At 30.7% G+C, this 13,538-nt stretch overlaps 1 protein-coding gene across 3 annotated transcripts in view; it reads left to right on the forward strand.

Moving 5' to 3' along the window:
• The window catches only part of LOC134706693 (parathyroid hormone/parathyroid hormone-related peptide receptor-like), a 152,347-nt gene that overhangs the window by 103,647 nt on the left and 35,162 nt on the right, over positions 1-13,538 (forward strand). The gene's annotated exons all lie outside the window — the stretch shown is intronic.

Below are 13,538 nucleotides of genomic sequence, written 5' to 3' on the forward strand. Positions count from 1 at the left end.
ACTCACACCACATCTTCCTATATCTATAAACCCACCATTTCCCTGCACCAAGTCGGGAATATTACAGTTGTTTATCATTTTCTCTAATGATCAATAGCGAATGACCTTTCAGATTTTATGGTCTTCCGTTCGTCTTTAAGTTCAGTTTTGATTATTGATTTGATTATTTATTGTAGGTACTTTTAGATCGTAAAACTTTTTAAAGACAATAGTTCCAATATTATCTATCCTTGGCTTTCGAATATTCGTCTTTAATCGTTTCTAGTGAAGGTTAATCCAGAAAATTGCTATCTTCGCCTGACATTTATAAAGAGAGTTTAATATATATTATAAAGTCCCTCTGTTATGAAAACGATAACACAGATATGGCTAATATGTATATACCAAAAAGGGCAATCGATGGTTATAGATGATTTCATATTTAAGATACAGATAGTGATTGTGCAATGTATTTTTAAAAATATGTTCTCTACCATATGTTATGATAAAGTTTTCCGATATGAATGATATACTGTGGATTCATTATTATTCGTTGGATACCAATTTTCGTGGATTTCGTGGGTACATGTGAACCACGAATTCCAATGTTCAACGAATAACATATTTCCAAAAGGCTTTGCATACAGAGATTGACAAAACCACGAAATCAAATGTCCACGAAAATGCTAATTTTCAGCAATCCACGAAAATTGATACCCACGAAAATAAATGAATCCACAGTATTATATCCTTGAGGGTTTTCTCGTTGATATATTTTTTTAACTTTTCAATGACGTAATTGTAAATGCAAAATGACAGCTATCAATAGTTTAGACGATGGGTCTTTCAATGATTTGGCCGTATGTATAAGGATGATTGTTAAACTTTCTATGAAAAACCCAAACATAATGACTAAGATACAGACAACATTTATATCGCAATTTTCAAGTTATCAAAAACGTAGATAAAAAGTAAAGTATTTGGAAAATATTTTTACTATGCATGCTATGTATTATTTAACTTGGATCGGAATTCTTCTTTCAAGTAGTTTCAGGAAGAATCTACGAAATAACTTTTAACTGAAATTGAATAATCAGTGTAGAAACTAATACACATAAACTCCCCAAGTTTAACATTTGTTAAAAAGCTTCTAACCTTGACACCAATTACAACTACAGTTATAAAGAAATCGACAGACTAATATAAAAAATAAAACAGTATATATTATGCACTATCTAACATTGTACATACCTAAGGTGACGTCAAATTCCATCGATTTAGGTCCGATCGATGCATCTCAATTAATTTGGACAAATTTGATTAAACCAAATAGAAATAAATTCAATGGTAAAGTAATATCATATTCAGGCTATATGATATGTCCATGGATAAAAAGTTTACAATAATCTCGGACAGATGGCACTTCTTGTATATTGAGTGGAAGAGTGACACAATTGTGTCATAGCCTTTAAAGTAGTATCCAACCTAGTATAATTTTTGGTGGATATGGCTTAGCTCTGTTTATTGGGGGAGGGGGTATATGAAGTGCAATGTTAAAACTGATTAAACCCAGATGTTCAAGTTCCTCATTCAAACAAAACCAGGGTACAGAAACAAGAGCTAGTGTACTTGTATTTCTTTTCTGGAGGTTAATATGAAATGAAACGTCATTCGACCATGTTTGTAATATAAAGTTGTCCTTGAAATATATCCATGTATCGAAACAAATTCAATGCCTTACATTGACATACAACCTTGAATAACATACAAGAAAGAAAATGTATACATATATATATTGATTGTCTGGTAAATTTGCATAACTTTAAAAGTTAAAGAGTAATCTTTTTTGTAAAAGTCGTCAGTAATTGTAACACGTCAATAACATGTCCAGACAGTACTTTTAATTGGAATACTAAACTTCTACAACAAGATTAAAAACGTTTTTCTTTGCCATATAAAACATGGAGGATTATGAAAAAGAAATGTATATCGGTTGATCCTATTCTTTAGATACTTTGACAAGCTTCATATATGAAATTTGACCTCAAAATGTAAAGACTTGAATTATGTTAAATCCCTAAAAAATACATTGTTTTGGCAAAACAAAAGAAGTTTCTCAAAAAAGAGTCAAATGCAGTAAAAACTATCAATGTGTTTGCTTAACACAAAACAAAAATGTAAGACATACATATTTTAGAAAAAATCATGCAGCATCTGTCTTCAGATATCCAATAGATGTCTAACACCTGTCTCATTTCAGTGACAATTGTTATGTTGTCCTCGAATAACAACAGTTTGTGTTGGTTAATATCATTTTTTAAATCGCTTGATAAAGGAATAAGTTTTGGTCATTTTCTTTGGATCCCAACACATATTGCAACACCACTTATTTGAAATCCTAAACAGTCAACTATGTTTTCATATGTTTCTTTTGAACTGAATCCAAAGATAAAGAGTACTATAATGAATACCAAAACTATATAAATGTCTTTAAGAAAACGATAGATATAGTATGATTGCAAATGACTCCACTATCCATCAGCGACCTAAAGATTAGAATGGGTCACAAAACAACAATGATCAAACACCATAAAGTATAGTTATCTATAAAAGGTCCTGACATTACAAAAATGTGAAACCAAAACGAAAAAATCAAAGCCCTGTTTGTGATTAAAATAATACATTGAAAACAAATACTAGTAATGCAAGCATCAACAAATAAGTTTCAAATAATATAAGGCTTTTGACTTGAGACACATAACGAATGTGGCAGGATAGAGATGTTTGTTATAACTTAACCCTGAAATAATGATAAAACAGAATGACATAAGGACAATGACAAAAGGCTTCACTCATCAGATAGACATGAAACCCCAGAAACGAAAATAAAAGATAAAACAATAGCCGATAAAGTACTAATATAAGATTTGTTAGGTTACTGAAAGCGGGACATGAGCAGTTTCAACTAATGAATAAGCAATGCTACCAAAACTTCAATATTAATTCGTGCACTGAATAAGCGTAAAAACGTAATAAATAGTATGAGAAAATTAACATGCAATTCAAATATGTTAGTATTGAAAGAATACAAGACCATAAATAAGCATAACTGTATGACAAATCCTATTTAGTAACTAGTATATTTCAAAAGTTGACATACTTTTGTGTGTATTGTTTAAAAGAAATCAAAAAATCTAACTACAGTTTTAAATTAATAACTTTAAAGAATAAGTTTATACAAAGGATCATAAATTTAATTACTTTGTCTGCCAAATCCTATTATTATAAAATCTCTTTGCGAATCACTAATATCTAATTCATTAGCAATCAAAACTGGGCTTATTAGTATTGCAAAATCACCCTCTCTAAGGAGGCAGCTAATCAGAGGTGGATATTCAAACAATCGTATTAGAATATATTACAATCCCTCTCATGCAACAATGGTATAAAACATGCGAATGCTCTATTGTGTACATAAGTATTCCTCGTGTTATCTTAAAAACGGATTTGTTGTAAGTCTATTTTTTTATTTTCTATTCGTTGGTTCGGAAGAAGATCATTAATCACCCAGTTCATTCATAATGTTTTAGTTTAAAACAATAAAATGTACAATATTTATTTGTTTTAAGAAATAGCGACATAGCTAGATTACACAATTAATTATCTAATTACTAACATTTCTTTATCAACATTCTTGTAATTTGTTTTAAAATGCACCAAATAACATAATTTCAAACATAATCTTGAATTATATCACATTTTAGAAATTTACCTGTGACGTCACGTTTGTGGCGTTGATCCAGTCGTGTAACAGACAGTTCGTGGCTTTGTTGTGCTGTTTTGTTAGCTGTCATGTGTTGTTTTACGTGTACAATTTTATTCTGTGGTCACCGTGTCGAAATGAACTATCGTATTGTTTATTTGTGTATTTCTCTGTTCATAATGGGCTTGCATTTTTTTAGTATTGAATTCCTGTCATATAAAGTTGTCCTTTTAGTGTTATATCTTACATTGCCATAAAAGCGCCAGATTTGGCTTGCCACAAAATAAGATTCAACCCACCATTTTTTTTTCTTTAAATGTCTTCTACTAAGTCAAGAAAATTGCAGTTGTTATCATATAGTTCGTTTCTGTGTGTGTTGCATAGTCGTTTGTTTTTGTTGCACTTCAGAGCTTCTGTTGTTTTGTTGTTTTCCTCTTATAGATTGTGTGTTTCCCTCGGGTTTAGTTTGTAACTTAGATTTGTTTTATCTCAATCAATTTAAGACATTCGAACAACGGTATACTACTGTTGTCTTTATTCAAAGAATTAGTTTCTTGTTATACAGTATCTTATTATCTGTTTTAGAAGAAAAGGAAAACATCATATCGTAAAAAAACCTTTTCAATAAATAAAGAGGACTTCAAGTAGACGGTGTTCAAAAAGATCGATTATCCTTAAAACGTAGCATTCCGCTATATAGATGATTAAAATGTTGGCCAACATGCTGCTCGCATTTGTCTTATTAAACGTAAAATAAAAGATACCAAAGATATCAAAGATACAGTAAAGTCAACTTGATATCTTGACAAACATCTAAAATATGACAACGATGGACGTCTGAAAATTTATTTTTTCGTCACGTTATAGTTATCTTTTTACTAATTCGAAAATGACTGTAGCTCGTGATAGATAAATATATTACTATATAAACCGGGATGTTTTCTTTATGTCTTACATACAAACCCATCTTTTTCTATCTTTGTTATATCCCCAAATGTAAATAATCACTTGATTTACGATTCAAGTCAGCTTTAGTAATACGACACTTAAGCCCGCCACTAGTTGAAAATTAACTTCTTACTTACTGTAGGGGTTATATAAGTTTAACACCGTGTTCTACAATTTAATGTTTTGAATTAAAGGTTTCTGTATATAATATTGCAACAGACTGTGGTTTGTCTAAATGTTTTTTAACCATAGTGTGCCTATCTTTTATTGAGGAATTTTTTTCGCCTTTATTATCTTTTCCTTGTGCGAGGTTTTATTTCAAAACGATTTGAGATAATCTTACTAACCATTTTCACACAGATATCAGGGTTGGCAAAGAATTACCCGCCCGGGAATTCCCGGATGGGAAAACCCGGGTTTTCCCGGGCTGGGCAATACTCCAGAAATGGGTAATACCGGGTATTACTGGGCAATATGATTTTTTTAGCTTATTTTAACACAAAATAGTAGAGTTGGTGTAGTTTCATAGTATTACAGCTAAATTAATATATACTTTTTATACAGATAACCATTGACAGTCATATCTAGAAGAATGAAAAACTCAATTGCATTCTCTCCTATGTAGACAGTATACAAGATTTGCACTTTCAGATAAGGATACTTTGTTAATTACTTTTAAAAAAATCAAATTCTATCCAAAATTACATTTTATTGCAGTGATTAAGTGAATTGTTAATTTTAAATGTTTTACATTCATATTGCTAAATAAGAACCCTAAGGGGTCATGCAATTAACACTTTTAGAATTCAAAGGGCTGATTATTGCTACATAAACAAATCTGCATTCTATTCTGAATAATTACTTATTAATAAGTGACAGTACATATACATTATTTAATTGTGATTTTTCTTACAAGCAATTGTTAATTCTTAATAGGATGCATATATTTATTTTTGCTTTATATTTACAGTTTTACCAATCCAAACAAACAAAATAGGTTATAAATATCTTTAATGTATAACATATGTGTTTGATCATTGAATCATCTATAAAATTCAGACCAGTATTTTATATTACCCAGTATTTCCCAGTATAACCCACTAAAACCCTGTAAAACCCGGGTTTCCCCAGTATTTCCCACTGGGCTGGGCAATACTCATACAACCCGGATTTTTGCCAAACCGAACAGATATACAAAAAAAAACCAGACAAACATATTTTAGTATTTATCTCGAACTAACACCATGATTCAGGTTCAATAAATTACAATTTGCAATTGCAAACATAACTCCTGTTACTCTTCATAAAAACATACACGAAATCCTCATAGAGTTTGTCGACTGATTTCGTAATTTACTTTCGCTATAGCTCTTTCCTGGATTCTTTGAAAATGATAACTAAGAGCTTCAAATATTTCTGCTTTGAAGTCATTGTTCAGACCATGGATTTGAGCTACTGAAATACCCGTTTAGCTGTGATTTTGTTTAATAGCAAATACATGTCTCAACTGACAGGGACCTTTTAGTACAATGTGTTTAAATAGAATTTGTATAAGTGAACATTAACAACTTCTTACAGACTTGAATAATTTGGTCGTCTTTTGAATGGCAATGTATCGGACTTCAATTCATTAGTATAGTAAATCAGCATTTTTTCAACTATTTGACAGAATATAAATCATTGATTGTAGTTACTAAACTAACGAAAAATGAATATCAATTAAACAGATGGAATGGAGTTATATTTGACTCCATAGATAAACACGTAAGATAATTTGAAAAGCTACCTTCCAATTTATAGATTTAAAAGTGGTTTTTTTTTACCCAGTCTGAGATTACGCTGACGTTCGAGGTTCTGTCGCCAGAACATATTGTTTGGGTAAACAAACTGTCCATACTTCAACGACCTTTTTAAACTGGTCGTATTCTTCAAATTGGTTTGATGATCGACGATCTGTTTAGAAACTGACTGGACCCGCCGATATACGTTGTTATCAACCATTAGTTGTAGTCATATATTTAATTGTCATTCATGTAAACTCTGGACGATGAATTTTGTCCATTTAAAATCTAACATTCTTAATATTCATTGGTACAAATATCAAATACTCCTGCAACAGTTAAATGTAAAAAAACTGAAAAGTTGAAAAGCTAAGAGTCACCGTTAAATACAATTTTACAGTTTTATACAGACTATTTGGAGGAAAATCGCTCTAGGGTAAATTTTAAATCAATTTCGTTCAGGGTTTTTTTTATTGCTCATCATAGTAGCAGAAAATCCTTTAAATGAAAATGAATTTGTAATGCCCAAAACGTTAAGTTTCTGTAAATAAATGTCAAACCTATAATTTTCCTAATTCTATTTTCCATTTGAAATTCGTAAGTACCAGATTTATATAAAATCCAAGACAAATCTGACAGATTTTATTTAAACGTCCATATTGAATTAGACAGGATATAAATGCTAAAAGAGATGGACTAAAATCCATTTTATGATCCGTGCACTGCATCGCATTATTATCCCATCACATATTATTTTACTGTATTACCAATGTTATTTCAACTGATCGGGCGGAGCTTACGTTTAAATTTGTATAAGGACAGTCTATTTGAAGATGTGTGTGGTAAGGACGATTGCCGTTATAATTATTACTGATTTCTAATCACCTATCAGTGTAATCAAAGGAATTTACAAAACAATGACTGGACATTTCATTGATGAGTTTATCCTAAAACACCTATCTATAGATGGACTGGTTTATTGTGACCGAATCGATAAAACTCCGCCCAGTCAAGTGAAATAGATAGAGTAATAGCTACATCACATTCCCAGTATTCAGAACAGAATGTCATTGTTGGTACGAATTATCATTGATATGGTCCAGCTGAATTGGTCAAAATTATAGATTGTTTATCAAACATTGCATTTTTTTTAAATACAAAAGATTTTCTATCCTAGAAAAAGATAAATATTACCTAACTGAATTTGGCAAACACTTGGGAATTTTTGGTCCTAAGTACTCTACAACTTCGTACTTAATTTAACCTTTTGAACCTTTTTAACTCGGTCGTCACTTATGAGTCTTTTGTAAACAAAAGTATTGTATGATGTAAACAATGTTAAGCTTAATATCTTTGTTGAGTTTATTAGTGGTTCACTTTGCATTTCCTGTTTCAAAACCAACTTGTAAGATGCTATTTAGGGGGGAAATGATTGCTATGTATAAATTTCGAGAATGTAGATAGCAGGCCATCCGTTATTAAAATAAATCAATTTGTATCCATAGACAATATATTGCTTTGTTTCCGAAAACAAATATTAAATGTGCCTCATTTTGTCAGTTTTATTTATTTTTGGATTATTACTCAAATTCTCCCTTGATATATTGCAACTGCAGTGTACTATGTAGACAATGATATTGTGTTCTCATTTTCAAAAATACTCGAAATTAATAAGTTTATAAAAAAAAAAAAAAGTTTGCTGGTTTCATTTAGCATAAAGGAACACGGTTCTGATGTAGACAAAATTTCAGTCTAAGTATCCTGACTCTTAACGATAAACATTAACCATTGTCGTAAGACTACATATTCATCACCGGAATTTTGACAGAAATCGTCTTTGAATGAGAACACAGATGACACATTGTAGAGTTCTTCCGCAAGGCATGACACTACCATTTAAAAATGAGGGTTTGGTTCTTCTGCTTATTTTGTAATATTTAGAAATTGGAACTAAAATCGAAATCCAACATGAAAAGTTGACCATAAACGGAGTTTGCTTTTTTTATGTATGTCATATGTGTCTTTTTGTCGAAGTCTTTCTCAAGTATCAAAGTTTTAATTCATCTTTGCCTTTAAAATGATTTTTCGACGCACTAAGTATATTTAGAGTTTCATTTTTACCACTTGTTTTGTTCATACCGAATGCAACATTGTTCCCGATTTGATATTTTTATATTTTTTCGAAGAGCTCTATGTAGATTTTATAATTTTTTTATATTCTTTTTATCTAATACAAAATGAGAAATTCAACGGGGAAATGTTGCTTTTTGTTTTCAAGTACAACCTTGTTACAGATATGATTGAGGTCGTAATCGAGTTACCTGAGGTCGTAATCGTATTACCTGGTTATGTTGTCAAGAGGCGTCGTTTTACAATGTATTCTGTGTCAGGAAACATGTAATTATTGTCAGATATATTTTTTAGTTAACGAGGCAGTCTGACGTCAAAGGAAAACATACTTTAATTAGTTTTTTTGTTGTTTAATATATCGATCATAAGATATTTTTCTAAAATTAAATGATTTGTTTTTTAAAATATTATTATTTTTTCTTGTGGAACATTAATTGACTTTTTTCATTATATATCAACTGTAAAATGCATAATAATTGTATATCAGAGGGTTGCATTGGCTCTCATTAGATCATTATTCAAACACCCTCTTCGCGTACTTGGTGATATTCTTTTATTTTGACAGTCATCCTATTATTGTAAGCTAACGACTCAAGTTGGTTCAAGACATCTGCATCGACTACTAACATGGATCAATGTTAGCACTTAGTTATTGGCAAACAGCTGATATTTTTCTTTTATAAAAGTGAACACGTTTGTCCACTGAGCTATACATAACTAGCAGTGAGCCTACCAAAACGTACAACAAAGACATAAGATTATGTCCGGACTATTCACATATGTACACAAAACAAAGTTTCAAAGTATTGAGGAGTTTAAACTTTTTTACTTTTGTGTAACTTTTTGTAATTATAGAATCTAGGTAGTGGATCTTTTCAAACACCCTTTGTACGCTACTCAGCATCGTTTGCGCAGTTCTGTTTCACGATTTAAAGCAATTTAAACTTTTTCAGATTTTCAATATCTAAAACTTTTATTTTGGGAACATTTTCTTCTCATCGTATATCTGCGCTTACATATCAAGCAGTGACTTTGTTTAAATCATGTACTATGTCACATATCGAGAACCATTTCCTGTGAGTATTATTGACATCTTGGGACATATTCAAAATAACATGCTAAGTGTATATATGGCCGTTTTAAAATGCTCATGTGAAATTGTTTTGTGTACATAAGCTATATTGTTCATATATTTGAAATAAATAACAAGCAATTAAACCTTTGTGGAAGCCTCAAAGTAACACAGCCTATGTTAGATACCAACTGTAAACAAAGATACTTTCGGTCTTCAACATATAAACCTTTTACATATGATCATTTGATGTGTAATGTTTCGTGGAACGTAATGTGCCTCCTTTTTGAATTTGGTATTGTCCGTTTTTCTTAGACTTTTAATTGTCTTTTTTTATTACTTCTATCTCTTTTAGAAAGGAAAGTAAACAAATCGAACGATTTGGTGGATCTGGACTTTTTAAAGACAGTAGTTATTATTTTGGCCATATTGTTTTTGGTAATTCTTAAAATGTCTTAATTGGCAGTCCTTTAGGTAGTATGTGAATAATATAATGTAAAATGCTTATTTGAACAATTGTCTTAATGAAATAACGTCTCTTAAATTCGGATAAAAATGACAAATGTATCGGAGATATTACAAATCAGTATTAAAAAAAAACAAAATCACAAAAATACAGAACGCCAAGGAATATTTAAAAAAAGAAAGTTCCTTATCAAATGACGAAATCAAAGCTCGTACACACCAAACTAATGGATAACAACTGTCATATTCCTGACGATTTACAGGCATTGTCTTACGACGAAAATTGTGGATTAAATCTGGTTTTAAAACTAGCTAAACCTCTCACTTGTATGACAACCGCATCGAATCTCATTAAATTGGCAACAATGAAGCTGTCGCTAGGCAACATTAAAATCATAACATAACTATATAACTACTGTTGTTTGGCAATTTTGGAATCATATAAAATCATTGTAAAATAACTAGTGCTGTTGGGTAACAATAGATTAATATTAAACCACTATAAAATAAATAGTTATGTTGAGTAACCTTGGAATAATGTAAAACCACTATTAATAACTTTAGTTCGTTCTTATGTTGTACTGTTATGCCACTGTTCCAGGTTAGGGGGTTGGGATCCCGCTAACATGTTTAACCTGTCCCACGTCAGGATCCTGTGATGCAGTGGTTGTCGTTTGTTTATTCGTTACATATTTGTTTTTCGTTAATTTTTTACATTAATAAGGCCGTTAGTTTTCTCGTTTGAAATGTTTTACATTGTCTTATATGGGGCCTTTTATAGCTGACTATGCGGTATTGGCTTTGCTCATTGTTGAAGGCCGTACGGTGACCTATAGTTGTTAATATTGTGTTAGTTTGGTCTTTTGTTGATAGTTGTCTCATTGACAATCATATCACATCTTCTCTTTTATAGTGTTATAGAGTAACATTCGAATAATATAAAACCACTATAAAATATATAGTTCTGTGGGGCAACATTAGAATGATATGAAACCACTATGAAATAGCTATTTTTGTGGGAAAACATTGAGATGATATAATCCACCACATTATAAAGAGATATATGAAAAACATCATCCAATTGTTAACAACTTCCATACTCTAATATATTACGCACCTGCAATATCAATATACACGAACTGATGTTACCTGTAATCTCTGTAGTTAATTTATATTTTAGTTAAATCTGTATTCTTCTAAGACTTGTTGATGAACATCTGGACATTACTGTTGCTTTTTAAAAGTTTGTTAGTCTGTAACTTAACGGCCATAAGCTGGTGTTTCGGCACTCAAGAGACCTTTATATTATATGTAAAGTGAACATGATCATTAATGAATTTTTTACTTTGAACATCGGTATATTACTAGTATGTTGCCGAAATTCATGTTGCGCCGATATATTCATATGTACATGTGCATTGGTGTCGTTAACATTGATTTTTATTCATAATAACGATAATTCAATTTATAAAAAACGACTTATCTTGAAAATAGGACGTGTTAAATAAAAGCTTAAGTAGATACAACATACAGATAAAGGGAACCAGTATCGTTAATGTAGTAAATTCCTGTAAATTCTTGTTAGTTTATTGCATACTATAACATTTCTCTATACTCTGTATTTACTTTTATGATTTTCATTTCAAGCTTTCTTTCTGCAGAAACAAAAGCAAATTCGGTATTTAACTGATTTTAAAGTTTGCATTGATAGTGAGGATTGTTTAGACTAAATGTGTATCTTGTCCACTGAGAATTATCTCCTCATTCAAAAGTTTGATTGAATCTTCCTTTAGGTCAGTTATCACATTTTCTGTTTTTATTTGAATTGTAGTCTATGTTAATTATTGATTTTAGCAACACTTTTATATTTGTTTAATTTCTTTCTGCTTTTTTTTTTAATATCGGCTCCTTGTCGTTTACCTTATCTTTTGGTATTTTTTTCAAAGGTTGGCTCCATTTTATTACGTTATCTTTTGATATGTGTATGCTTTAATCGCCATTTACATTTTTCAATGCTTTGGTGACTCGGTTGCAATGTTTTTATAATACACTAAATTAAACTGATCTTTAGACTTTGAGTCTTCTTGTCACGAATTGAAAATCAGAGTTCTGAACAAAATAGTCTTTGGTTGAGCTATGGTAATTTATTACTTCAATGGCATTTACTTTGATTGTTAGACAATTATAAAAGGAACATGATTAGGTCGTTGTTAAGTCGGAAATATGATAGTTGTTATCAAATAGTCTGGTTCTATGCATGTTGACAATCAGTGTTTCTCTTATTCCGTTGTTTGCCTTTTATAGTTGATGTGTTTTCCTTTTATAGTTAATGTGTTTTCCTGTTATAGTTGATGTGTTTTCCTCTTATAGTTGGTGTGTTTCCATCTTATCGTTGATGTGTAGTCCTTCTATAGTTAATTTGTTTTCCTCTTATAGTCGATGTGTTTTCATCATATAGTTGATATGTTTTTTTCTTATGGTTAATGTGTTTTCCTCTTTTAGTTGATATCTTTTCCTCGGTTTTAATTTGTAACCCGGATTTGTTTATGATTAATGACTTTTGAACGGCGGTATACCTCTGTTGCTTTTATTTAAACGGTGTTGACGCAATCATTTGACTATATTATAAAACAAACAATGCTGTTTATATCATCATTACCTAACTGAACAAAGAAAAAATACGATGGGTGCCGTATACGGTGCAGGAAATGCTTACCCTTCCGGAGCACCTGATTTCATAGTGGAGTTCGTGTTGTTTCTTATTTATTATTTATAACTGTTGATATAAATGTCTTAAAATTTGCACTGTGCACGTACACACATTCATATTTTACAAAAAAAAGGTGTGCGTTCGAAAGATAAAAGCAAAAATGTGTCCTATTTTTATTCATATTTATCTAAACTGTTCAAAAATGTAGGATGAAAAAGTTATCTTGTATCAACTTTAATACATGTTATCATTATGTGGTACGTGTTATTTATCAATAAAAGAAATTAACCACTGGACTTCTATTATTATAATGGTAAAGGATATTCTGATAAATTATGTATCTTTTTTTTTTTAATTCTTGACGATAATTTGGGGGGAAAAGTTCTTGGTAATTATAGAGTATTCCAAAAATGACGGAAGGTTACAAAATACTCAAACTGAAAAAGAAGGTGGAAACGAAACGGATGACGTTTTTGTGTTTGTATGTTGTTGTCAAATATATGTTCATCTCTCGATTGTTTTCCAAGAGGACTTATTGATATTGCGATCTCCTTTTCACTCGTCAGTGCATTTATATCTTATTTAGAGTTGAGTGATTTGACTTTTGGCAATGTTTTTGATTCTTTATAGATAATTGTTGCATTCCTTCATTAAACCTTAAACTTGATTGATAGTTGAAAATTTTTTAAG

This window comes from Mytilus trossulus, chromosome 2, assembly GCF_036588685.1.
Source record: "Mytilus trossulus isolate FHL-02 chromosome 2, PNRI_Mtr1.1.1.hap1, whole genome shotgun sequence".
NCBI classification, from domain to species: Eukaryota; Metazoa; Mollusca; class Bivalvia; order Mytilida; family Mytilidae; genus Mytilus; species Mytilus trossulus.